The sequence below is a fragment of the Anoplolepis gracilipes genome, chromosome 11 (genome assembly GCF_047496725.1).
Source record: "Anoplolepis gracilipes chromosome 11, ASM4749672v1, whole genome shotgun sequence".
NCBI lineage: Eukaryota > Metazoa > Arthropoda > Insecta > Hymenoptera > Formicidae > Anoplolepis > Anoplolepis gracilipes.
Window position 1 is genome coordinate 3169839 of NC_132980.1, and position 26159 is coordinate 3195997.

Below are 26159 nucleotides of genomic sequence, written 5' to 3' on the forward strand. Positions count from 1 at the left end.
AGAGGTGTTTTTATGCGTGACTCATTACCAATCGGTGATATATATCGAAACGAGAGCGGTATCATAAATTTGCATAACGCTAAAGACTCGGATACTCACTGGGTAGCGTATGCAAAGAGGGGGAATCGCGCTATATATTTTGACAGTTTTAGCAATCTTCGACCGCCGAATGAATTGGTGCGATATTTAAATGTGACAAAAATAGAATATAATCACACATCCTATCAAACTTATAATCAAAGCATCTGTGGACAATTGTACTTGGAGTTTCTCCGAGTGATCGATGCACGCGAATTTAAAGACATACATGCGCTATTTAACTTAGTATTCGTTAAACAGTTTGGTCAACATGTCTATGACATTCACGCTGACTGGAAAGAGAAGCATTCTCGCGGCAAACTACTTTCCCGCCGTAAATTTAAGCAACGGTGAATACGAGCTCAGTCTAGCGGATTTTGAGAGTTATCACACGATAGCGAACGTGAATTCCTCGAATAATAATTTTACTTTAGCAAAGACGATGTGAAAATTACGATTTCCGAGGGATCGTACGAGCTGCAAGCGATACATGAATTTTTGCAACATACAATTTCACGAAAACGTTCGCAACACAGTTCGTGATAGTGATAAAAAACACACTGACGACGATGACTTTGAAGCTGGAGAATGGCCGATAGTGCTCCGCGCTAATTACAATACGATGAGGAGCGAGATCAAATGTGCCTACAGAATAAATTTTAGCAAACCTAACAACATTGGATCGCTGCTAGGATTCTCGAACCGTATATTTCAGCCGCGAAAATGGTACGAGTCGGACGTGCTGATTAACACTATCAACGTGAACCTCATCCGCGTCGAATGTAATGTGACCACGGGTGTGTACAACAACGGCAAACTCGTTCATACGATACACGAATTTTCACCGAGGGTATCACCAGGATATAAGATATCGGAAACACCGGCGCACATCATTTATCTACCGATCATCGTGCGGAGCATTACGGATTTAACGTTACGCGTTGTCGTCCAGGAAGGACGATTACTTGATTTTCCAGGAGAAGAGATCACCATTAGAGTGCATGTATGACGGCGACAAAATTAGTGTGTGATGCTCGTGTTGAACGGATCGAAAGACGTGAGAGACAACGCAATCTTTATGACGCCAGCGACAACAACATCGACATTTGCATATCCAATCATCCGGCACTAAGAAAAATAAATTGAACGCATCAAACGTTGCGTTTTTACAATCTTTGGGATTCGCGGTGCGAAACATTTGAATGATGACTGACATTCGCAACATTGCGGACGAGCCAATCTTTGACGATCGCAAGATTTAAATTCACGTCTACAACCAATTTGCCAACACAACGTTCGGACACAGTGACGAGATAAAAATACCCATACAACAACAGGATCTGTATACATTGCTGTACGAGAGTTTCTTATACATCGAGGGAGAATTGAAGATAAACAATCCAACTGACGGATCAATGTGGTACTGCAAAATAATTGCGTCGCATTCATGTTTGTTGAGATTCGATACGAACTGGCGTAGAGATTGATCGCAACAGAAACGTGGGAATAACAAGTATGCTGAAAAACTATGTAACAATATCATCCGATAGAAGCGTGATTATGAGAAATGCTGGCTGGAGTGATCCAATTACTGTGAATGGACATTTTAATTTTTGCATATCGCTCTACATGTTATTGGGATTTTGCGAGGATTACAGATGCATAGTAATTAACGCTCGTCACGACTTGATCTCAATACGATCACGCAATGAAAATAATTGTCTAGTTAGAGCTTCGACAGTAGAGCTTGTGATCAACATATTCAAGATACAATGGCGAATGCCACATGTGCTGTTGAGTGAAATTAAGAAGCTGTCTATGCTGCGCGCTCTGGAAAGCGAACGCTATCTCAGCATGGGTTTTCGCTCGTGGGATCTGTACGAGTTTCCGCTGTTGCAGCGTACAACCAAGCATTCGTGGGCCATTAAGACCGCGACTCAGCTGGAGAAACCACGTTATCTTTGCTCTACAGACAGGCCGGAAGAATATTATGCTCGAGGATATGAGTAAATTCGACGACTGCAAATTAACAAACATGAAACTTTATCTGAACTTGGAATGTTATCCGTACGACGACATGAATCTGGATTTCGATAAAAACAGATGGTCGATTCTATACGACACGTACGCGCGTTTCTGCAAAAACTATTACGGATACGAGTACCTCGAACCGAGTCTCACTGTTTCTACTTTACGGTCCGTTTGTAATCATCGATTGTTCTCGACAAAACGAATCGGTAAAAAATGATCCCGTAGACGTAAGATTAGAATTTGATTGTAAGGAAAATGTACCGGCAAACACTACCGCTTATTGTTTCATTTTGCATGATCGCGTTGTCGAATACAATCCTCTAACAAACGTAGTACGTTAAATTACATGAATCAGCAATTATCCCCTCCAGTGTTAAAACTTGCGATACAAGAAAAATCTATCTTACAATCAAAATTGTACGCTAAATATTATATGAAGTTATAAGGCGCTCTTAAACCGAGCAGGAACGCTTGTCTTATTAACCAACGGTCGAATCTTCTGTAAATGAAATTGGAGAATCGCATACCGGATCACCGGAACAATCGGTACTACACGAGAGAGAGAGAGAGAGAGAGAGAGAAGGAGGGAGAGAGGGAGAGAGGGAGAGAGGAAGAGGGAGGGAGAGGGAGAGGGAGAAAGAAGGAAAGGGAGAGAGGGAGAGGGAGGGAGAGGAAAAGGGAGGGAGAGGAAAAGAGAGAGAGGGAGGGAGGGAGAGCGAGAGAGAGGGGGAGGGGGAGGGGGAGGGAGAGAAAAGGAGAGAGAGGGGGAGAGGGAGAGAGAGAGCAACAGCATTCCATAGGCCAAAATCCCCACCTCATTAGGCCAAGAAAGGACTATCGAATCATGCTCTCTCCTTTCCTTGCACATTATACTCTCCTTGTCCTACGCCTATAGCGCTGTCCTTTTCTCACCATACGCGCTCTCCTTCCCGCTATCTTCCCTACTCTCTATTCTTTCTGTCGCATCCATATCTCCTTTTCCTACCATCATGCACTCCTTGTCCTACACATACAGCGCCTTCCTTCTTATATCACATCATACTCTCCTTATCCTACACCATATAGAACGCCTATAGCACCGTCTCTCTCTACCACGTTGCGAACGCCTATCGCGCCGTCTCTCTCTCTCTCTCTCTCTCTCTCTCTCTCTCTCTCTCTCTCTCTCTCTCTCTCTCTCTCTCTCTCTCTCTCTCTCTCTCTCTCTCTCTACCACGTTGCGAACGCCTATCGCGTCGTTACCGTGGAGATATTATAAAAAATTTATATATATTTATTATAATTAATTTAATTATTTATTGCAAATATACATTATGGGTAAATAGAGGGATAAATATACCTATAAAAGTTGACATTCCTCTCTCTCACCACCAGACCTCCACTATCAGTCGGAGAGGACACTCCCTCCACCACCCTCCACCTGCAGAATCATCTGTACCCTCCTTTCCCCCTTTCCCCTTCATCCGGGGACACTTGGTACCCCCTCTCCACCCATGGACACATCGGTACCGTGGGGTGAGGTAAGCGGTTTCCCCCGCTTATCTCAGATCTCTGAGTTAGAACTCTCTATATATACCTACTCTTGAGCTATTTGCGTGTACGGATTGCAAAGAAATAAAAATGTTTTCCGTGTTATTAATTGCACTGAGATATTTTACATGCAGCGTGTAACTTCCACTTGATAATTCCTCGTCAAAATGAAGAACACAAATTTGTGTTACAGTATCACAATCAAAATCCTGCCTAGAATATATTATAGTAAACCGAGTATTTTTTATTTTCAACATTCCATATAAATACACTATTGATTTTGATGAATTTAAATTTATTTTGGAAGTTGAACGCAAAATAATGATAGCCACATGCAATTCGCCATACAGAACGAGCTTGTTTTTTGCAAGATGTTTTTTTATCTGTATATGATATATTTTATATGTTTTATCCAAGTTTGTATAATTTTTAGAGTATAATGTCAGCTTAACTCTGTAATTCGGCACTATAGAATAGTTATTAAAATGAATCGCTGACTTGTCCATTATTTCATTACCAAAGAGAGATATTGCAGTAATAATAAATATGAGCTCGCCATAAAGTAACAGTTTTAAAAATACCATATCAATTTTTAAGTATCTGTAACAATTGTCTCTGTTGAACAAAAAGACATATATAAAATAAAATTTAAACAAAAAATTTTGCAGTAAACAAATCTATAAACTCTTAATTTTCTTAAAATTAGTTTCTCCAATAATTAGATTTCCATCGTGATGAATATCTGTGTAACGGACCACTCTATCTGTTTACTAACATGTTATTTTTAAGATTTGTTTTTTTTTAGATAATTATGATTTTATCTAACTAGCAAGAAATAAACAACCAACGGAAAATTAAATTTTTTTCAATTGTTTTTGGTATGGCTTTTGAAATATGTATATGTACACACACATACAAACTAGCTCAAAGACGATTCGAATGTTTTATATTACATACCACGCACAATTTTTGAACAACGAGAGCTATTTGCTAAATAAATGTTTATTATTTGTTTATTACTTGTTTGAACAAGTGTGTATTTTGATACTATTTGATAATATTTAATCGATTTTGAAGTAATCTTGCAAATTATTGATTACATGTTATTACAAATATAAAATATATAAAAAATATATAGAATAATTTAAATGCCTGCACAATAATAAACATAGTAATTTCTAACATTGTTTTACGCAATTTTTTATTATCTATTTAAAAATATATGGATTAAATATACATTTATATATTAAAAAAAGTTTTTATTGTTTATTTTTTAATTTTTGAAATCAGAGATATTTTATAACAATATTATACTTAGTAAAATTAATGTTGTTGGTACATGCACAATGTATGTAATAATTTGTACATAAAATTTATGAAGAAAAATATATCGTTCTATTGAAAAAAAGAAAAAACGAAAGAAATAAAAGAAATTAATAAATATTGACAATTTCGAAAATAATAATTCAAAAAGAATTAAGATATGCTGTTTATACTTTAATACTATTAGCCGATAATCAACTGTTATATTTATACTATCGTAAGCTTATTGTTTCAAGAAGTAAATAAAATCAATATCGAAATAACACATACAGAATAAACAGAACACTCGAAAATCGATACAGATCTTATACAGATCAACGTCTGATATAGGCACGTTAGAAATGTGATTTTTGTATCTTTACAATGAAATGAAGTAAATACGTATTGTATACTTATTGTAATTCTAAGCCTCTTAGTCTCATATTCTCGTCTCGGTTTCTTCTTGGCCCCTGTAACAAATTAGAGCTGATCAATGCTGATTATTGAATAGATTGTTGAATAACGGCCGGGAAAAGTTACTTTATCAAGGTCCTCGGTCGTTGTATTTTTACATTTTATATACGTATTCACCACGGTCGCAGTGCAGCGTGGCCGGTGGTGCGTATGGCAACGGTGCGTATCCTGGTGGTGCGTATCCTGGTGCGTATGCCAGTGGTGCAGCGTAGGCCGGTGCCGGTGCGCACATAGATGCGGCGAGTGGATACATACGAGTGGGTGTTCACCGGCCGCATGTACACTTGCCTCCTCTTTTTCCGATCTTTATTTATCACCCGCCGAACCGCTTCATTTATTCTCTGCAAAAATATAATAAAATCATTAGGCATACCTTGTATATGTACATGCATATACACACACACATTTATATAAGTTTACTAAACATTTATTAAGTCAGTATAAAACAATTATTTTTTCATCTTTGTACACTAAATTTTTTGTAGAAATAACAATTTTGCAAGTATATAAGCTTTTTATAAAACCAGCGATACAATTTATTTATGTATGAATGTATACACACATATACCGAATATTTTAATTGTAACGATTAGCACAAAGCTATTTTTATAAGCTAATTGTTATAATTAAAATATTCTGTTAAAACGATAACGTTAAAAACGATAACGAAAAATTCGTTATTAGCGAATATCTTTGAAATTATAGGACATATGAAAAAATGTTTTATACGAAAGTTTTATGGTATTTTGTGCTCTTTACAATAGTATAATTGTATTTTTCAAAAATGTCAAATTTTTTAATTTACCCCACCCCTACCCCTTATTTTGCAAAATTTAAAAAATTTGTTAAGAACAAAAATTAAAGAGTATCGAAAATCAAATTCATCCATGTATAATAATATGTGGGTTCCACAAATCAATTTTGAGAAAATAAGATGATAACTTCGTGCTATAGGCGCTGCGCTATAAGTTGTGTTGCGTTATTTCTTTAATTGCGACACATTCAATAAAAGCCTCTTGTGTATATATTTATGTTGTACATATATTGGAACATAAAAATAGATTAATCTTAATGACATAATACGCAACATATTAAAAAATAAATTAAAGAATAAAATAATAGTAATATTATATTTCGCATTTGCATATATAATTGTAAATATAAATTTATATAATTATTAAATATAATTTAATATATAATTTAATTTAATGAGTTTATTGATTAAAAAATACTATAAAATAAAAATAAAAGAAGGAATAGAAAAAAAGTTAAAATATCAAAAAAAAAGAAAAAAGAAAGGAAGAAAAAAAAGAAATTGTAATTGTTACAAACGTAATTTCATATGAATAAGAATTTTTTATTAGGCAGAACTAAAGGAATACCAACATTTGTTGCATGGGTAAGGAAAACTGCCAAAAACCTTAACAGTATTCATTAATAATTTAAAAACACATCTTTTTAAAGAAATTAGTACAGAATTTGTTCATAAATATATATGTCTTACATTTATAGCACATATTCATTACAAAGATGATGTTCATAGAAAAAATGTGTTATGCAAAGCGATTTTTTACACCAAGAACAAGTTATTATTGCTGTTTCGCCACAAATATCACATTTTACTTTAGAATTCTTTTTTTTTAAACAAAATTCTACTGGTGTTTCAAACTCTGTTGGTCTATTCTGTATGTATCCACTTTGAAACCACGCATATTTAAATAAATTTTGAAATCTGGGTGACGAGAACTGATAGTGTGTTAATGATTGTAATTTTAAGATATTATTTCTTGCATGAAGATCCAAAACAAGATCTAACAACATAACGGTATCAGAAAAGTGTTTAATAAAATTCTTCCACAACCGAAATCCGTATACGTCTAATGGCTGTATTTTTCCCGTTGCACCGGCGGGAATAGTTAAGAAAACAATATCTGTTGCAGAATCTGGTTTGGTTTTTGAAATTATGTTAGGACAATGTCCACTCCATGAATCTAATAATAATACCGATTGTGGCCCGACATTCGGAAAAAATACTTCCTTTAATCAAGTTTTTACATGGTTCGATGTTAATTTGTCTGATGTTGAAGCCAGAACAAAGATATTAGGCGCCTTGAATAATGTTTCCTGTACTCTTGGATCAAACGTTCCTGTAATTTCTTTTAAACCTATAAAAAGAGATGATAATAATCTGCCATCAGCCGAAATAGTCGATTGAATTGTATAGCTATGCGTGGTTGATGATACAGACTATACTACAGATTCTACCTTTTTTATACCTTTTTCAGCTAAAGTACGACCAGAATGAAATTCTAACTGAAATCCACTTTGATCCGAATTATAAATATTTTCCACTCCATATCGATTAATATAATATTTTACATTTGTAATAAATGTATCGTATTTATCTTCCAAGTCTGTTTTTGATAGCACAGATATTTTTGTTACAAATTTTGTTATTTTCCGAGACACAATATTATGTACCTTTTTGAATCTGTTTACCCATGTTTCGGAGGCTTTGAATCCTGGCGCATTTTCTTTTTCTTGTGCTTGAAAAGCCCATCGAGTGATGTCAGTATCATGAATGATGATTTTTCTTTCAAGTGCTTTATTAAAATGATTTAATGTTTATCCAGAAATTTTTTTTAATTTTTCTAACCTACTACCACCTTGAATGATTTGGCTTTCCCATCGTCGTAGTTGTCGTATCGATGTAACTTTTTAAAATTTTTGTTTGACTCTTTCAAGTGATCTTGGTCTTGTTTTACCACTCTTCCAGTATTCCACAGCTTGCTTTTTACAGTCATTCGATATTGTTTTTTTAAGGGGGAGCCTCATGTAACGGGTAAAAAAAATTGATTTTTTTTACACAAATCAGTACTAATACATCTGAAAAATATATTTCTAAAGTTTTAGATCGAAATTTTAAGTATTAACGATACTACAGACAGTCTTATATCTGCGCGTCACGCAGGTTTGCTGGCAAGCGCGCGACGCATTATTCCGCGTAATAGACTTCGATGACAAGCATATACACGCACACAAGAGTGTACACGTTCGCGCCTATGTACGTACAGAGTCTTTTTAGAGTCAGTCCTTCGAATTTCATCCTGTGCGAAAGTATTCTAGCACCGATATTTTAACATATATCCAAAAGGCACTAGAGAGGACACTTATCGTCATTCTAGGCCACGAAAGAGAGTATTTAAAAGCAATCAATTTACTGATAATAAAGGCAATAAAATAGGACAGAGTGCAACAGCAAAAAAATTAAGTACTGCGAGTAGTGAAGACTTTGTAATTTCTCCGAATCATTATTATCGAATTATTGAGTTCTTAACTGTTTTTGGTGCTATTTCGGAAATAGTGATTTGTAGAGAATGCAGACAAAATGTAAAGTTCGAAGAATCAGGTAATCGCAGCCTTGGTTTTAAAATTATTGTCTCGTGTCGATGTGGTAGGCGAGAAATAAACTCTGGACCTTTTATTAACAATTCATACGAAATTGATAGAAGAATAATATTTGTAATGAGACTTTTAGGCGTCGCGAGAGAAGATATAAACATTTTTTGTGGTCTTATGGATATCGGACAAGGCATTAGCAAACATGCATATGATAACACTGTGCAATATATTTATACCGCGTCGAAGGCAGTGTTTGATGTTTTATGCAAGAAAGCAGTTAAAGAAGAAAAAGAAGAAAATGTTAAAAGAGGAAGGTCTTTATCAAATCTAAAAATTTCTGGCGATGGATCGTGGAAAAAACGCGGCTTCTTATCGCATTACGGAGTAACAACACTTATGGGATATTACACTGGAAAAGTAATAGACCTTGTTGTAAAAGGAAGCTACTGTCAAACTTGTACATATTGGAGAGACAATAAAAATGCTGAAGAGTATGAAGAGCATAAAGAACAATGAAATATAAATCACAGCGGTTCCGCAGGAAAAATGGAAATTGATGCCGTTAAAGAGATGTTTTCCAGCTCAGAAGAAAAGTTTCAAGTAAAGTACGGTAATTACATCGGCGATGGAGATTCGAAAACGTACAAAGCAATTCTAGATTTAAATCCTTATGGTGATGATTTTCAAGTGGTGAAAAGTGAATGTATTGGTCACGTTGAAAAAAGGATGGGATGACAGCTCCGAAATATAAAAAAAAGCAAAAAACTAGGAGGAAAGGGAAAATTAACAGATATTCTTCTAAAAAAACTAACAACATATTATGGTTTAACTATAAGACGAAATATCGACTCTGTCGATAATATGGAAAAAGCCATAATGGCAAGTTATTATCATTTATGCTCTACAAATAAGAATCCAAGACATGAAAATTGCCCGGCGGGAAGTAACAGCTGGGGTAAGTGGCGCGTCGCTGAGGCCACAGGTAAAGAAGAAGAATTTGACCATCCACCTCCACTTCATTCAGATGTCCAGAAGTAATTATTACCTATTTATCGGAATTTGTCAAAAAGAGATCTTCTGGAAAGGTGTTTAGGCGGGCACACACAGAATCAAAATGAAAGTTTTAATCCTACTATTTGGCGATTAGCTCCAAAACACTTATATTCTGGCATCAAAATAGTCGAGATCGCTGCATATATAGCTGCTGGCATTTTTAATGAAGGCTATAATGCTGTATTAAAGGTAATGGATACGCTTGATATCAAGATTGGACACAGAGATGCCAATTCTCGGCCGATTGCCTGCAAGCGGGCCGCGTGGTGGGGCCATACACACAACGAAAGAGTCGTGTACGTGTATCGCCCGGCGCTCGGCAAACTTCGAGAAGTAGGAAAGGACAGACATACGATCTGCTGTCCTTTTCTCTCTCTCGAGCGAGAGCTATAGCTAATGTCTCGAGAATGATGTTAGCAGTAGCGGCTAATGGCTCGAGATTCGAGAATTTATACATGTACATACATACACATATCATTATATTCACATAACTTGAAAAAATATATATGTATTATTATTATAATAAATAATATAATAAAATTATTTCTTATTGATATAATAAGATACAGAAAATATTTTTTACCTTTTATACTCTTTCTTTAGACATTTTTGAAATTTATGTAATTGAAACTATTATAAGTTTTATTAAATATGAGATTTTGATAATTCTAACTTAATTAATTATAATGAAATGTTACTTTGAACAATGCTTTTGCCTTCCCAAAGTAAATTTTTCAACTATAATTAATTAAATAAGAATTAATAAAGTCTCAATTATAAAAAATTATTTTTAATTATATATATAATAATAGAAAAATTAGTAAGATTATCGAAAGAGATCCGAATTAATAAATATAAATAAGTAAGTAAGAAAGAGGCAATAGGAGCGAGGAGATGTGAATATGAAATTATAAGTTTTTTATATAGGTGATGTGTCGCAATTGTATTGACATTAAGTACATTAGCAACATTCTATAGAATGACGGAAATTATGATAAAGATTTGAACGTTTCGATTTATGTTTTGAATCCTCTTCAGCATAATATATAAATTAAATAAATGAATTATAAATAGATAAAAACGAAATTAATGAGAAAACATCGCATAATAAAGGCATAAGATATGTGTGAACTAAAAATCGTGATCGTATTCGCATGATTAAATGGATCAATGCCTTAGAACCGCTGTACATATTTATCGCATGTTAGTTGTATAAATTACATATATATAAAACGATCCAACTTGTTCGGCTCTTTTATTGTACGGCTTGCATAATAATCCCGCGAGGCAATTCTCCGAGGTTTCCAGACCGAGGGAGGTATGCAGTTAGATTGAGGGGTTAAGTCTGTATTAGTAAAATGAGTATAATAAATACCTGTTTGTAATAAAATAATTTACCGTTAGTTTGTGTATAATGGTGGTGACTCAGAAAAAGCTTACAGGATATGCATTCCGTTTATGTGTTGTTGAATCTATGGTATATATATCGCGACAACTGATGTTTAACGTGTGGTTATGCCGATGGTACAGATGGTAATGAGCTCAAGGGCGAAAAATACATTTAAGATGGAAAGAGTTAGATAGATGACATTAGATCTTAAACAGTTTGTTTATTATATCATCGTAAATAGCTGGCAAACATTCTATATCTGTTTGTAGATTTATGCTATTTATTTGTCGTTTAATGTATAACATTTCAGATATCAGTCTTTTTGTGTAATAGGGCTCATTGTCTAGTATTTGTGCATTGTCCTAGTCAAAGTCATGATTGTATGTTAGGCGGTGGTCAGTGATCACTGATTTGTTGTTATTGGGCTTCATTATGTTGATCTTATGTTCTTTTATCCTAGTATTCAGCTTTCTGCCCGTTTGACCAACATAAGAAGCGTCGCAATTTAGACAATTAATTTTGTATACCACGTTTGTTTTCGACACAAAAATTGAAATCGTACCAAAATTTGACAATCTACATCAGAACAACATATTTGACCTCAAAGACAATTGGTTTATAAATTTATCCTCTACACACTTTCCTAAAGAGATACAAGGCTTTCTACAATTAGGCGATAATTTCAGCGTACCTTCCACCTCTAGATCTAAGATAGCTACCGATTTTATCAAAAATTTCGAAAACAGTTTAAAAAAAGTTCCTGCCGAAAAAAGGACATTGTTGAGAAGTCGAACACAAACCATTATTAAATCACTTTCTACATCATCCTTTCCACAAAATGAAACCACTAAAAAACTAATCAACTTACAATCAACTACTAACAACTTCTTAAAAGAAAACTCGAATCTTATCCTTACCAGAGCGGATAAAGGTAATGTTACTGTTGCTTTAGATAAAGACAAATACACCCAAATAATGGAAAATTTATTGTCAAATAAAGAGACTTATATTTTATCAAATAAAAACCCTATTAATAAACTAATCTCAAGCCTCAATGACATACTGAAACGGTGGAAAAAACAAGAATACAACTCGACCATTGAATATCGTAAAATGTCCTTCAGTGAAGGTAATTTACCGCGAGCATATGGGTTACCAAAAATTCATAAGATTAACATCCCTTACAGGTTGATTGTATCATCTATCAATAGCCCATTATACAACTTAGTTGGTTACATAAAAGCATGTACGACAGCTTCCCGAAACCGAATAGTCACATTGCAAATAGTTTCGATCTAGTCAACAAATTATCTAATTTACATATTGATAATGATTATGAGTTGTTTTCGCTAGATGTAATCTTACTATTCACCAACATCCCGATCAATTTAGCAGTAGAAAACATATCAAAGAGATGGCAATATATTACAAATAATTCACAAATAATTGCATAACGTCAATGCTTTCTCCTCTATGTCTTGTAGGACTATGTCGGCGATGATCGGAGAGAGTGGGGAGCCCATTGGTGTGCCAAAAGTTCTACTGCTAAATTGATCGGGATGTTGGTGAATAGTAAGATTACATCTAGCGAAAACAACTCATAATCATTATCAATATGTAAATTAGATAATTTGTTGACTAGATCGAAACTATTTGCAATGTGACTATTCGGTTTCGGGAAGCTGTCGTACATGCTTTTATGTAACCAACTAAGTTGTATAATGGGCTATTGATAGATGATACAATCAACCTGTAAGGGATGTTAATCTTATGAATTTTTGGTAACCCATATGCTCGCGGTAAATTACCTTCACTGAAGGACATTTTACGATATTCAATGGTCGAGTTGTATTCTTGTTTTTTCCACCGTTTCAGTATGTCATTGAGGCTTGAGATTAGTTTATTAATAGGGTTTTTATTTGATAAAATATAAGTCTCTTTATTTGACAATAAATTTTCCATTATTTGGGTGTATTTGTCTTTATCTAAAGCAACAGTAACATTACCTTTATCCGCTCTGGTAAGGATAAGATTCGAGTTTTCTTTTAAGAAGTTGTTAGTAGTTGATTGTAAGTTGATTAGTTTTTTAGTGGTTTCATTTTGTGGAAAGGATGATGTAGAAAGTGATTTAATAATGGTTTGTGTTCGACTTCTCAACAATGTCCTTTTTTCGGCAGGAACTTTTTTTAAACTGTTTTCGAAATTTTTGATAAAATCGGTAGCTATCTTAGATCTAGAGGTGGAAGGTACGCTGAAATTATCGCCTAATTGTAGAAAGCCTTGTATCTCTTTAGGAAAGTGTGTAGAGGATAAATTTATAAACCAATTGTCTTTGAGGTCAAATATGTTGTTCTGATGTAGATTGTCAAATTTTGGTACGATTTCAATTTTTGTGTCGAAAACAAACGTGGTATACAAAATTAATTGTCTAAATTGCGACGCTTCTTATGTTGGTCAAACGGGCAGAAAGCTGAATACTAGGATAAAAGAACATAAGATCAACATAATGAAGCCCAATAACAACAAATCAGTGATCACTGACCACCGCCTAACATACAATCATGACTTTGACTAGGACAATGCACAAATACTAGACAATGAGCCCTATTACACAAAAAGACTGATATCTGAAATGTTATACATTAAACGACAAATAAATAGCATAAATCTACAAACAGATATAGAATGTTTGCCAGCTATTTACGATGATATAATAAACAAACTGTTTAAGATCTAATGTCATCTATCTAACTCTTTCCATCTTAAATGTATTTTTCGCCCTTGAGCTCATTACCATCTGTACCATCGGCATAACCACACGTTAAACATCAGTTGTCGCGATATATATACCATAGATTCAACAACACATAAACGGAATGCATATCCTGTAAGCTTTTTCTGAGTCACCACCATTATACACAAACTAACGGTAAATTATTTTATTACAAACAGGTATTTATTATACTCATTTTACTAATACAGACTTAACCCCTCAATCTAACTGCATACCTCCCTCGGTCTGGAAACCTCGGAGAATTGCCTCGCGGGATTATTATGCAAGCCGTACAATAAAAGAGCCGAACAAGTTGGATCGTTTTATATATATGTAATTTATACAACTAACATGCGATAAATATGTACAGCGGTTCTAAGGCATTGATCCATTTAATCATGCGAATACGATCACGATTTTTAGTTCACACATATCTTATGCCTTTATTATGCGATGTTTTCTCATTAATTTCGTTTTTATCTATTTATAATTCATTTATTTAATTTATATATTATGCTGAAGAGGATTCAAAACATAAATCGAAACGTTCAAATCTTTATCATAATTTCCGTCATTCTATAGAATGTTGCTAATGTACTTAATGTCAATACAATTGCGACACATCACCTATATAAAAAACTTATAATTTCATATTCACATCTCCTCGCTCCTATTGCCTTTTTCTTACTTACTTATTTATATTTAGAAAAATTAGTTTCACTTATGCAATATCTTGTATTTATCAAAGTTTTAATTGTATAAAGATTATAATTAAATATGTCTGAAGAAAGAGTATCATGATAAAAAATGTTTTCCGTATTTAATATATATATATATATATATATATATATATATATATATATAAAAGAAAGATGTAAGTTAAAGAGTAAGAGATTAAATTAAAAAAAAATTTAATAATAAAAATCCACTTTTCACCAATATATACGTTTTTTTCTTGTAAAAAATTATTTACAAATAATATTAATAAAAAAATAATATTAATAACAAATAATCTTCATAATTTTAATAACAAAATTTTTCTAATAATATCTATCAATTTTATGTGAGCAACAACGTATATGTTGTTGCTCAACGGAAACCGCGAGAAGGTGGTGGTCTCTTCCGTCAAGAAGAAATGTAAAAAATATTTCCTTCAATATTATATTAAATATAATAAAATTACACACACACACATATATACAGCCATTGATAAAATTATTAGGCACTCTTAAATTTTCCGTGTTTCTTATTTTGTTAACAGTATATAAATATTAAAAAGAATAAAAAATTTAAAAAAACGGTCGATAGCACTTTAAAATTGAAATTTCAAGCTTTAAAATGTTTTTTTAATTTTTCGTCTATTATAATTTTTCGCCGAGTATCGACACTTGTCTGAAAAACACAGATTTAGTTTCAAAATTATGTATCTCGGCCAAAAAAAATTTAGGAAAGTTTAAAAAAAAGCATTTTGTAGGCAAAATGTTGTAGTTTATGGAACTTGACTTAAATTTTTCGAGAGAAATTTTTTTACCAAGTTGCAGAGTGTCACAAATACAATAAAATTTTAAGAAACAAAACAATGTTCTTTTTTAAAGCATAAAACAAGGAAAATACAACAATTTTTTAATGTACTGATAACGCATTAAAGTTGCTATCGGTAATTTAAAAAATTGTTGTATTTTCCTTGTTCTGTGCTTTAAAAAAGAACATTGTTTTGTTTCTTAAAATTTTATTGTATTTGTGACACTCTGCAACTTGGTAAAAAAATTTCTCAAAAAATTTAAGTCAAGTTCCATAAACTACAATATTTTGCCTACAAAATGCTTTTTTTTAAACTTTTCTAAATTTTTTTTGGCCGAGATACATAATTTTGAAACTAAATCTGTTTTTCAGACATGTGTCAATATTAAGCGAAAAATTAGAAAAACATTTTAAAGCTTGAAATTTCAATTTTAAAGTGAGTAGATATATATAGGGAGTTCTAATCCCGGTACTGATATGGGGGAAGGGGGGTACCTAAATGTCACCCAGATTGAGAGGGAAGGGGGGAGTACCTAAATGTCCCACAGATTGAGGGAGAAGGGGGAAAGGAGGGGGTACATATGCCTCCGCAGGTGGAGGAAGTGTCATCTCCGACTGATTGCGGAGGTCTGATGGTGAGAGAGAGGAATGTCAACTGTTATAGATAAAATATTCACCCCACTATTTATCCATAATATATATTTGCAATAAATAATTAGATTAATATTAATAAGTTTTTTTATATCCCCATGGTAACGACGCGATAGGCATTCGCAACGCGGTAGAGGGAGACGGTGCTATAGGCGTTCGCAACGCGGTAGAGAGAGACGGTGCTATAGGCGTTCGCAACGCGTTAGAGAGAGACGGTGCTATAGGCGTTCGCAACGCGTTAGAGGGAGACAGTGCTATAGGCATTCGCAACGCGGTAGAGGGAGACGGTGCTATAGGCGTTCACAACGCGTTAGAGGGAGACGGTGCTATAGGCCTTCTATATAGTGTAGGACAAGGAGAGTATGACGTGGTGTGAGAAGGAAAGCGCTGTATGTGTATGACAAGGAGTGCATGATGATAGGAAAAGGAGAGCATGATGGTAGGAAAAGGAGATATGGGTGCGAGAGAAAGAATAGAGAGAAAGGAGGATAGCGCGATAAGACGGAGGCTAAGGCGTACGCGAGAAAAAGATAATTTTTGTATGTTAATTTTTTTTTATAATGTTAAATGTTATCTTATTATATATTTTATTATCTAATTATATCTAATACAGAGGAAGAAGGATGGGATAGATGAAGGCGCAAATAAGTAAATATATATATAAATGAGTTTAACATAAATTTTTATTTAAAAAGTGTGTATGTGTATACATATAAAGTGTGTGTGTGTGTGTGTTTTAAAATTAAAAATTTAAAAAGATATAAATTTAAAAATATAAAAGATATAAAAATTTTAAAAAACTAAAAATCTATTGGAGCAAGGCGGAAGGGAAACTCGTGATAGCGTCTGTAACAGCAAAGAACATTTTTTATTAGTACTTTAAAAATATTTAAAATTTGCGCATACTTACATTTTGAAGGGCTCCTCTCCGAATAGCCTGCGGAGGCAGAATATATCCGCATACGCATGCGGAAACTACGCGTCGAAATCTCGGTCCATGGGACTATCACACCACAGATCGTCCCACTCGGCGCGCGCTCTCTCTCTCTCGCCCGCACCCTGCTATTCCTCTTCTTGTGCGCGATGTTAATATATCCAGGAATCGGATACTTATTTATCCAGAAAATCTATGAAAAATTAATAAATATAAATATATTACAAATAAAATAATAATAAAAACTACTTACATCTCCGAATAAAACGTCCAACAGCGCCTGGGACAGGGCGCGGGCCAAATCTCGCGCTTGCCGAAGTGTCCGGCGGCGAGCAATCCCCTCAGGAAGACGAAGGCGAAAGCCCGTCTCGAACATCGCCTGCACGAACGCGTCTACTTGCGACATTTTTTTTGTTTCTTTTTAACAAAATACGCTCACTGCACCACAATCAGACACTTTATGCCAGTTCCAACGGAGTTAAACGTCTCGGGAAAGAAAAGTAGGGGATGTATAGCAGCATCTAGGCTTAAATTACGCAGCGAGGCCGTTAGACAAAAGATCCTTTGAGCCTTTTTCAGTTTTTTTCAACACATGTGTGTGTATTAAATGAGTTATGTACAAGTCGCTTTCTTCTTTCTTCTAAAAAGTCTATCCTTTTTTCTCTTTTTATCTGTAGCAGCCTCTCTTTTCGAAGATACTTTATTTCCGCAACAACAGGATCTTCAAATTGCATAAGTTCTATATCGGTATTTTCATTGACCACATCACATAAAAAATCTATATCGTCACGGATCTCGAAAAACAGTTTTAGTGATCTTGTATAAGTCTTTGGTAAACCAGTTTCACAATTTTGTAAAAAGTGCACTACAGAATTCATGGTACTACCGAAGGCGTGGTAGTTTATGCGATACTAAACTATTCAAAAGTTATAGCACTACCGAAGGCGTTGTAGTTTATATGATACTAAACTATTCAAAGTACTGCGAACAATTTTTTAATATCGCAAAACGTAATGAGGAGGGGATCCCCACGTGCTTTCTCGAGCGCCGTGTGTGGCTGCCGTATGATGAAATCAATTCAAATATTCGGTTACAAATGTATACGACGATTCAAATATTCGGTTACAAATGTATACGACAAAGCGTGAGATATAAATTTTTGCTAAATGAAAACATATACAGAACGCCGACAGTACAGATGTTTGCGCTAAAGAATAACGTTTTGCATAGTGAGTGGGCATTATCATGTATATTTAATTTGATTATAAATATAATCAGGCGTTCTATAGTATGGTGTGGTGTAAGAATGAAGGTGCTGTATGTGTAGGACAAGAAGTGTATGATGATAAAAAAAGGAGAGCATGATGGTAGGAAAAAGGAGATATGGGTGTGAGAGAAAGAATAGAGAGGAAGGAGGATAGCGGGAAGAAGAGCGCGCATGGTGAGAGAAAGAATAGAGAGGAAGGAGAGCGCGCATGGTGAGAAAAGGTCAGCGCTATAGAAGTAGGACAAGGAGAGTGTGATGTGTAAAGAAAGGAGAGAGCAAAAGAGAAGGCAACAGTAAAAGAAATATAAATGTATAAAAATTCCAAATTTATTTAAAATTAAAAAAAATTTAATAACAGAATATAGAAAATAATACTTGAAGTATAGTTTTAATGTAAATAAGGATTGATTGAACCTTCATGATGATGATTCGACCACCAATTGAATATTTTAAATACATTTTGTAAAGCGCAATTTCGTACATGTCTATCGCAACGCAGAGTAGCGTCTAATTTATCTAAAGCAGGAACGTCATCATAGTCGTTATCCAATGTCTCAATAATAAGACCGATTCTCGCATCGTTTTCCAGTAAATTTGCCAACCATTCTCGTTTTTTATGCCCCTTAACATACACTCGAGAAGCTGCATCTTTTAATGTCACAGCCTCAGTGATTAAACGTTTAGGCATGTAGTATAGAACGTTTCCATCTTCCCATTGCAGATTGTGATGTTTTCCAATTAATCATGCAACTTGAGATCTCTCAGACCTCGTGAGCAAACGGAATGGTGTAAGACTCGTAAAAATATAATGAGAGTACAGATCCCTTTGTCAGAATCGCAATTTCTTTCACGATAAATTTTTTATCGATAATAAATCCTTGAAGATCCACAAACGTTGGCACAACCATAATGAAAAGATATTAGCGAGAACTACGACGACGAACGACTGACGTTAATCATCGAGTATCGCAAGTTTTTATGTTATATGATCCGGTATGCGATTCTCCAATTTCGTTTACAGAAGATTCGAACGTTGGTTGGTTGATAAGACGAGCGTTTCTGCTCGTGCTGATTCATGTAATTTTACGTACTACGTTCGTTAGAGGATTGTATTCGACAACGCGATCATGCAAAATGAGACAATAAGCGGTAGTGTTTGCCGGCACATTTTCCTTACAATCAAATTCTATTCTTACGTCTACGGTAGTATTTTTTACCGATTCGTTTTGTCGAGAACAATCGATGATTACAAACGGACCGTAAAGGGTTATAGGAGTGAGTCTCAATGTTGAAGATGCGATCGTCAAAGATTGGCTCGTCCGCAATGTTGCGAATGTCAGTCATCATTCAAATGTTTCGCACCGCGAATCCCAAAGATTGTAAAAACGCAACGTTTGATGCGTTCAATTTATTTTTCTTAGTGCCGGATGATTGGATATTAGCAAATGTCGATGTTGTTGTCGCTGGCGTCATAAAGATTGTGTTGTCTCTCACGTCTTTCGATCCGTTCAACACGAGCATCACACGCTAATTTTGCCGCCGTCGTACATGCACACTAATGGTGATCTCTTCTCCTCGAAAATCGAGTAATCGTCCTTCCTGATCGACAACGCGTAACGTTAAATCCGTAATGCTCCGTACGATGATCGGTAGGTAAATGATGTGCGCCGGTGTTTTCGATATCTTATATCCTGGTGGTACCCTCCTGAAAATTCATGTATCGTATGAACGAGTTTACCATTATTGTACGCACCCGTGGTGACATTACATTCGACGCGGATAATGTTCACGTTGATAATGTTAATCGGAACGTCCGACTCGTACCATTTTCGGGGCTGCAGTATACGGTTCGAGAATCCTAGCAGCGATCCAATGTTGTTAGGCTTGCTAAAATTTATTCTGTAGGCGCATTTGATCTCGCTCCTCATCGTATTGTAATTAGCGCGGAGCACTATTGGCCATTCTCCATCCTCAAAGTTATCGTCGTCAGTGTGTTTTTTATCACCATCACGAACTGTGTGTTGCGAACGTTTTCGTGAAATTGTTTTTTTCAAAAATTCCTGTATCGCTTGCAGCTTGTACGATCCCTCGGAAATCGTAATTTTCGCATCGTCTTTGCCAAAGTAAAATGTATTATTCGGGGAAATTACGTTCAATATCGTGTGATAACTCTCAAAATCCGTTAGACCGAGCTCGCTAATTTCACCACCGCTAAAATCTACGATGGGCGAGTAATTTGCCGCGAGAATGCTGCTTTTCCCAGTCAGCGTGAATGTCAGACATGTTGACCAAACTGTTTAACGAATACTAAGTTAAATAGCGCAATGTATGTCTTTAAATTCGCGTGCATCGACCGCTCGGAGAAACTACAAGCACAATAGAGCGTAGGACAAGGAGAGTATGACGTGGTGTAAGAAGGAAGGCGCTATAGGCGTAGGACAAAGAGAGTATGATGTGTAAGGAAAGGAGAGAGCAAAGGAGAAAGCTGCAGTAAAAGAAATATAAATGTAACTTATTAAGATATTAAGATATTGAAAGTATTCTTGACACATTTCCAATATAATAGCTCAGATTAACTACGTATTTCGATTAAAAAAATATATATAAATGTAACTTATTATTATTATTATATAATATACAGGAAGAAGGATAGGATTTTATAAAGAAGATACATATGTTATATATATGTTTAATATATATAATTTTTATTCAAAAATGTGTTTTCATATATATAATGTGTATGTGTTAAAATTTAAATTCGCATGCATCGACCGTTTGGAGAAACTGCAAGCATAATTGTCCACAGATGCTTTGATTATAAGTTTGATAGGATGTGTGATTATAATCTATTTTTGCCACATTTAAATATCGTACCAATTCATTCGGCGGGCGAAGATTGCCAAAACTGTCAAAATATATAGCGCGATTCCCCCTCTTTGCATACGCTACCCAGTGAGTACCGGAGCCTTTAGCGTTATCCAAATTTATGATGCCGCTGTCGTTTCGATATATACCACCGATTGGTAATGAGTCACGCATAAAAACACCTCTAAAATACGGAATGTGCATACGTTTTGGTAGTTGAAGCAGTTGTATGTTGGTAGTTGCACCCTTTGGCATTTTTAGCGTCTCTTTGACGTTTTTTTTTTACTTCTTTCTCATTGAGACTCTTCGTCCGTATTTGTATGGCGCGAGATACAATCCGCGACCTTCCATGGCGCGATTGTGATGTAGCATCTCTTGAAACTGATGTTGTGTAGCTTTTCCGTCGTTTACCATCTTTGCTACACCAGCTGCTCCACCAATCAGAGATCCGAAAGCACCACACTGGTAGAATCGGTAATACGCCCCCGCGTTTCGCTACCGGAAGTATTCGTTTTTTCGTAATCTTTTTCTTCATCGACGACTTTTTCATCCCCATACCCATTTTCGTCTTTGCTTTCATGACCGTCCAAACGGCCGTAGCGGCTGCTACAAAAATATATACTAACTTTTATGAATCAAGATAGAGATAAAGTTATGATTTAAGTGTATGGCATTAAGTTTTCTAACGATGGAATAATCTTCGGTGATAAACATTTTGACGTAGACATTAATGATAATATAATTATCAATGAAGTAAAATATACAAGAACGCCGGGTCTCTATGAATTAATTTTCAAAAAAATCCCCGACGATAAAATATATATACCGAAATATACACCGAAGATGATTTGCTTAAATATAAAAGTATATTACCAGCGACGAATGCGTATAAACGTGGGAACAAAGCACATAATCCAGTATTAAGAACTAAAGGATATAAGTATAAAAATATAATTGCACCGTTATTTTTAACAGAAAAGCTGGAAAAGGTATACTACCGCGCGCTATGACTCTAAACGACAATAAGATCGACTACGTGCATTGGAACGATCCAAACGAGTTGGTAGATTACTGGATGCTTCGCGACGAGCCGGTAACAATGCTCGCGACAATGAAATCATGTCGATTATCGAAGAACTTCGCGAAGATGGTCTTATTATAAATTGAGTGATGTCTCGACAAAACTAATCAGTCGATCAGCGTCGCGTGACACTTTACGAAGCATCGGAAAAAATGCCTATCAACAAATTTGGCTTATTCGATTCAAGAAATGATGCAACCGGTACAAACGGCTCTTGGGACAGATTGGTAAAAAGTTATGTGCACGCTCTGTATCGCGTCGTTACAGACTTCGATGCAAGGTCGCGTAAGATTCGCCGTGTAGCGCAACCTGAGGCTGATATACCGATGCCGTCAACAAATTGTACGTGCAGTCCTACGTTAAAAGATTAATGAATCGACAGAAAGAATCAGACGAGAAGTTACTTCGCTTGAGAAGGACGTGCGAACATTACAGATTGCGCTAAACAAACTTCAACGCGCGGCTAACGCTAACTCAGAAACAGCTACCAACCTGAATGAGCATCAGTGAACGGGTTAGGAGCGGCTATCGAACGGTTATCGAACAGCTACGAAGGATTATCGAACGGCTGCGAACAATTATCGAACCGCTACGAAGAATTACCGAACTGCTATCTAACTACAATGAGTGACAGTGGTAGTGAACGACCTAGCAGCAGCAGCAGCAACAACAGTCTCGAACGAGGCTACAAACACGTTCTTAACGGCTACACTCAAGGTTACAAACAACTCAAGAACTGCTACGATCGTTCAAAAGACGTCTGTGAACGAGGCTACGAGGGTTAAAAGCAGCTACGAACGAGTCAAAAACGACTGTGAAAAAGGCTGCGAACGGGTCAAGAACGATTTTTGAATAGGTGAAGGACGGTCAACAACGCAAGAACGGCTGCGAACGGGTCAGAAAACATGAAAAACATAGAAAAAACGTGTCAAAAACGGAATTTAAAGAACGGTTATTAAAGGACGATAAACGAAAATGAGTGATAAAAAAGCAAACAACAAACGACCATCGAGAAAAACTGACAAAGCAAAGAATCAACATAGTTTGGAAAAACGGCAGTTGGTAAACGAACTGCACGCGCCAGCGAGAAAAAATTTTCCCCGAAGACACGTCATAGTGCGGGGATACGATGATCTGTGGCAAGCCGACATCGTTGAGATGCGTCCGTATGCTCGAGTCAACAAGGGATACAATACATACTCACTGTTATCGATGTATTAGAAGGCCAACGTGTAGTTAACATAATAACAGAATGGTGTAGGTCCGCGAAACTTCAGATTTCCGAGCGTAAAACTGAAGCCATCATTCTGAAATCCGACGCGATCGCGAGAAACCCGATAGGTAGACGGGGAGGAGCACGACCGGATAGGAAGCGAAAAACAAATAAGAAAACCGTCGACTTCGAGAATAGACCGCCAATCATTAAAATCGGTGAAACGAAAATAGGATTTAAGCGAACGGTTAGGTATCTTGGCGTCTACTTAGATAGAAATTTAAAGGTCAGATCGCACTGCGAATATTTAAACAGCAAAGTCGGGCCGCTGTTCGAGAAGTTAGGTAGAGTAGCGAGAGCCCAGTGGGGCCTGCGTTTTAGGACACTCTCCACAATCTACCGGGGCGTGTTCGCACCGACAGTGGCTTATGCCGCTGCGGGGTGGGCCGACCTGTGTACGGAGAGAGACATTAGAATTCTGAAAGCCCTGCAGCGTCGAGTCTTAATTTCAATGACTGGCGCATACCGCACGGCTTCGTGGGAATCACTTTGCGTTGTCGGAGGAGCGACTCCTGTAGATATAGTCCTTCGCGAAGGTGCCGCGCGATATAACGTTAGGTCGGGAAAAGACGCCAAGATCGGTAATATTGAGATCCCCGCCGGAACCGAAAGAAAAACCGCGATCGTAGGAATTAAAAATGAGGCGATAAATATGTGGCAGACCCGATGGAACTCTTCAAGTAAGGGTCGTACCACGTTCGCCTTTTTTAGGGACGTGCGAGATAGACTAGCCGCGCGTTCGTTAGAGATAAATCATTGGAGCACACAGGTCCTCACCGGACACGGGGATTTTAGAGAAAGACTCGCGTCGCTAGGTCTCGTGGAAAGTGAAGTGTGCATTTGCGGAGGTGGAGTTGACTCAGTTCAGCACTTCTTGCTGGAATGTCCCCTCTTTGACGCGCAGAGAGAGATACTGCGAAGCGTCGTACCGGAAGGTGAATGGCAGTGGCCGGATGTGGCACGCTTCTTCGTGTCAAACCCAGAGGCCCTTTCCGTATTCACCGATTTTTGCCGCGAATCCCTTTGGCTGAAGGGATACGAAACGTAGATAATATATTAGGTAGGTCCGTTGTTCAACCGAAGAGGTCGGAGCCTTCGGGTATGGGGGTGTGATCCCGTAATCTTCTCGGGACAACCACGCTCTCGAGCAGCGTTCGCGTCGCGTTAGATAAAATTAGGTAGGACTCCACTTACCTTATTACGCCCACCTATCCCACCATTCCCTTCGCCCGACAGGGTCAGAAGCGTTCATCCAGGTCGGGATGCAAATGGACCTCCCCGTGGTCCCCGTGGGCACGACGGATAAGATAGCGGGGTGAAGGAGTCGGATAGTGGCGAATGCCAGCCGGCGGAGTTTATGTCACCCTAAGGAAGGAAGGATGGGCTTATTTGTCGTGGCCAAACTGTCCATCCTGCACACACGAACCAGCAGGCGCTACTGGATTTTTCCATCGCCCGTCTCGGGGCGGTTCCGATAGACAGTGGATGTAAAAATGTGGCGTATGCCTGAAAGGGCGAGGTAGCACGGGCCTTTCCCACTCGTGGGAACGGCTCACACATTAACTGTTATCGATGTATTGAGCAAGTATGCGTGGGTCGTACCGCTCAAGAGTAAAGATGGAAGCGAGACGGCCGATGCGATTGCAGAGATAATTCGAGACGATGCGAGATGCCCGAAAAATTTTCAAACCGATCAAGGAAAAGAATTTTACAATGCAAATGTACAAAACCTCATGAAGAAACACAATATTAATCATTATTCGACATATTCCGTCATGAAAGCCTCGATCGTGGAACGCTTCAATCATACTTTGAAGAATAAAATGTGGAAAATGTTTACGCTCAATGGAAACTACAAGTGGATCGACGAACTATCGAGACTCGTTGAAGAGTACAATACGCAAAAACATCGCACTATCGGTATGAGACTTGTCGATGTTACTCCAGCCGTCGCAGATAAACTTTTAAGTACGGTGTACAGCAACGTAAAGATTGCGGCACCGGCGAAATTTAAAATAGGCGATTCGGTTCGCGTGAGTAAATTCAAGACTTTATTCGAAAAAGGCTACACACCAAATTGGACCACCGAAGTGTTTGAAATTGTTAAGATACAGGAAACTAATCCCGTGACATATATATTAAAAGATTCGCGCGGAAATCCCGTCGTCGGTGGATTTTACAATTACGAACTACAACACGTTGCTAATCCCGATATATATTTTGTGGAAAAGATATTGAGGAAGAGGGGGGATGAAGTTTTTGTGAAATGGTTGGGATTTGATAGTTCAAATTCTTGGATACATAAAAATAATATATTGTAAAAATATAACAAATATTATATAAAGTTTACATATATAAATATATATAATATTCAAGTATATACACTTTTTTCTTTTTTTTACAACGGTAATGCCCCCATGATAGCGTATCGATATTTTTAAATATTATATACCGTTTATCATCGTGTGGACTTAGAGCAATTTTTTTCTGCCACATATACTTTATGCATTTTTGATCTTATACACGACTGACTACGC

At 36.4% G+C, this 26159-nt stretch overlaps 2 pseudogenes; one reads left to right on the forward strand and one right to left on the reverse strand.

The window, feature by feature from the left end:
- Positions 1–6894: 6894 nt before the first annotated feature.
- LOC140670817 (uncharacterized) lies at positions 6895–8247 on the reverse strand (annotated as a pseudogene).
- Positions 8248–8429: 182 nt separating this feature from the next.
- On the forward strand, positions 8430–22859 carry LOC140670818 (uncharacterized; annotated as a pseudogene).
- Positions 22860–26159: the final 3300 nt, after the last annotated feature.